Here is a 3701-nt window from a genome sequence, read left to right on the forward strand (position 1 = left end):
TTTTCTTCTCATTGTGAATCATGAGTTCGATCCCACAGCACTACATAGTGGTTTCTTCATGATTTGTTTTTATTTTTCTTTTGCTGACTTTTAGCAACAATATTATCTTGATTGTATTTAGTGTTTCTTTTTTCTTCGCCGTCTTCTTCTTTTTTATTTTTACAAGTACGTATTACATTAATAAACTATTACAATTAGAGATGTAATCATTCAGTCAAGTCACGATTCAATTCACAATTGAATTAAACACAATGAACACAATGAATTAGAAGTATTTTAAGGCCAAGTTTGTTTTCTTTTTGCCCCTTACATCGAACTGTCTGTTTTCCTACTAACAGAAAGGACTCAATACAAATAAACAATTACATATAATATTGAAAGGATCACAAATCCTTTCATACTCTGTTCATGTTGTGCTCCTCCTGTGACGGACTGCTCCGCGGCTGCTCAGTGCAACCCCCCAGGTGCTACGTGCATACTCGCACTCAGCACAGATGACCATTCTTGTGCAGCTTGCAAAGAAAAAATAATAGAGAGGTAAAGAGAGTTAATAAAAAAAGAAAATGGCTCCCAGGAAGAAGTCAGAAGGGAAACAGTGGTGAAGCTGCGTCGTCACCCGTGACTGTTGTCACTGTAGATTGGTCAAAGTTGCAATGAAAATCTAACTTTGCAGGGTGAGAGACAAATCTTGGCTTTACTTGAATTTACGCTAATAGTTGCGATCGCAACATCACAAAATCCTGGAGGGACTGACTCGTGTGAAACTTTGAGCCTGCATGGAGAAATGTCATCAGCTCTGCGTTTCTACATTTAGACATAGGCGAAAGTGTCTAAATGTAACGAAAAAATCGAAACCGATTTTTGCATTGATGAACATGCAGATGAGTTTGAATCATTACATCCTCAATAACAAATTTCTCTGTTGCAGACAACTAGACTTCTCTTTTTAGCAGTCATTAAATTACCAAACCAACATACTGTTACAACAGTTGATTCCTGTTTAAAAATGGTGAATAATTCATGGATGAACAAATCTTTCCTTATGTCTTTTATGGCATAACAAAGACACCAACACGGCTGCGTTAGAGCTCTGTCTGCTGCAAACGTCACAAACATGCTGCCTTCCTGGTTTGAAGTGACAGAGAGAGTCAAGATGCACCGAAGAGCTTCCTGTGAGAGGAAAAGCCACAACCACCTGTGACCCAGAGTGAACACCTGGCATCATCAACAGCACCACTACTTCTCATCTGCACCTGCTTCTGTCAAAGAAAGATAATATTCTGTACATGCAAACATTCTCCTCATCAGAATACAACACCAACGACTGTCATACGCCCCCTGCTGACGGCCACATGAAAGCACAACTCTCTACTTGGATTTTTTCTTTCTTTATTCGTCGTCCTCTGTTGTACACATACAAATATACAGGAAATGACACAATGCTTGCTCACAAATATACACAGATTTATATATTTATGCATCATTCAGATACAGACACATTCTGGAGTTAGCTGCATTCCCTTTTAGCACACGGACACAGGACATGATGCGCAAACACTCACGTACTGCATTCACTGTATGGTACAGACATCAACTTGAAGACCCACTCTAGTGTTTTTAACATGTTCCTGTAGCGTTTTTCTGACGATAGAAGACATATATAAAGAAAATGAAGCGCAATTCATTCAAATGATTGTAAATCAGGAGCAGATAGTCTGAAATTGATGGTATTTGTGATGTAGAACACTCACTGGGCTTCATTCTGATGCATCCACTTGCAGACAAACATGATCGGAGTGGGTCTATAAATGAAGATGTCCATCTCTAAGAACAGGTCACTCCTGGTTCCAGCTTTCGTCCCATCCGAGTTGATTCTGCTCATGTTAAAGTAGTCTTGCATGCATGTAGAGTCAGTCCACCATCTGGAGCCGTCAGAGCCAGATCTCCTCACTGCTTGTGCTGTTCACTTTGTAGATGTAGCCCACCATGGGATACCTGGCAAAACCTGTGAGGAGCGAGAGAGAGCTGCATCAGGAGTGTTTTCCTAAGACAGAGGAGGACCAGATAAAGAGAGCGTGTCTCTGACCTCTTGCTGCATAGGCTAATGACAGATCTTCCTCCTCCTCTTCATCTCTCTCTCCCACTCTGTTCTGCAGAGCTGCCTGGCGGGCTTCACCGATCATGCAGGTACAATAAAAATGCAGTAACAAGTCACTGATCTGCAGGTTCATTCTAGTATCGTGTCTGTCACATGGATACAGACTGAAGCTAATCATCTACAAAGAAAAACATGCTTTACTATACTGGCTTTAAACTGGCATCACTTTTAGATTACACCAATCAAGTCTTTTTGTTTGTTGGGTGGGGGTTAATGGGGGTCTTACCTCTCCGTAAAGTGCTGAGGTCATTAAGCTGCATGTTTGAAGGCAGAGACATGTTCTCTCTGGGGATGTGGGTCTTGTTTGATCTGCCTATCTTCAGATTTGCAGAGTCACTGTTTGGATGAAGAACAGCAAAGAAACGTTGATCAGAGGAGACAGTGATCTGTCATTGATCTGTTCCTGATAGGACATTGATCAGTCACTGATGCGGATCTATGTTGCTGATCTACCATTATTCGACCTCTTATCNCAGATTTGCAGAGTCACTGTTTGGATGAAGAACAGCAAAGAAACGTTGATCAGAGGAGACAGTGATCTGTCATTGATCTGTCTCTGATAGGACATTGATCAGTCACTGATGCGGATCTATGTTGCTGATCTACCATTATTCTACCTCTTATCTGTCACTGATCTGTCGCTGATCCATCATTGATCTGTCACTGATCTGTCACTGATCCGTCACTGATCCGTCACTGATCTGTCGCTGACCTGCTATAAATCCGTCACTAAGCTGTCACTCATCTGCCGCTGATCTTTCATTGATCTGTCATTGATTTCTCATTTATCTCCCATCGACCTTACGTTGATCTACTGTTAATCTGTCACTGATCTGTCATTGATCTGTTATTGATCTGTCAATGAACTGTCAAGGATTCTTCATTGTTCTACCTTTGATCTGTCACTGATCTGTTATGATCATTTATTAATTAGTCACTGATGTGCCATTGATCTCTTATTTATCTGTTGATAATCGGCCATTTATCTATCATTGATCTGTCGTTGATCCATCATTGATCTGTCACTGATCTGTCGCTGACCAACCATAAATCTGTCACTCATCTGCCACTGATCTTCCATTGATCTGTCATTGATTTCTCATTTATCTCCCATTGACCTTACGTTGATCTACTGTTAATCTGTCACTGATCTGTCATTGATCTGTTATTGATCTTTCATTGAACTGTCAATGATTTGTCATTGTTCTACCTTTGATCTGTCACTGATCTGTTATGATCATTCATTGATTAGTCACTGATCTGCCATTGATCTCTTATTAATCTGTTGCTGATTTGCCATTTATCTATCACTGATCTGTCGCTGATTTGCTATTGGTCTGCCATTGATCTGTCACTGATCTGTCACTAATCTGTCATGATCTGTCACTGATTTATCATTGATCTGTCACTGATTTGTCGCTGATCTGCCATTGATCTATCATCGATCTGTATCTGATCTGTATGTGATCTGTCACTGATGTCGCTCACCCACAACTGATCTATCATTGATCTATCATCGATCTGTATATGATCTGTATCTGAT

At 40.5% G+C, this 3701-nt stretch overlaps 1 long non-coding RNA gene across 1 annotated transcript; it reads right to left on the minus strand.

Annotated features, from left to right (window-relative positions):
• Positions 1–1372: 1372 nt before the first annotated feature.
• Positions 1373–2505, minus strand: LOC112139458. The gene is made up of 3 exons (XR_002917996.1): positions 2385–2505; positions 2087–2170; positions 1373–2005 (listed from the first exon to the last, which is right to left on the minus strand). It is a non-coding gene; the product is annotated as an uncharacterized LOC112139458 (long non-coding RNA).
• Between the last annotated feature and the right edge of the window lie 1196 nt (positions 2506–3701).

This window comes from Oryzias melastigma, unplaced genomic scaffold (assembly GCF_002922805.2).
Source record: "Oryzias melastigma strain HK-1 unplaced genomic scaffold, ASM292280v2 sc01055, whole genome shotgun sequence".
Lineage (NCBI taxonomy): Eukaryota > Metazoa > Chordata > Actinopteri > Beloniformes > Adrianichthyidae > Oryzias > Oryzias melastigma.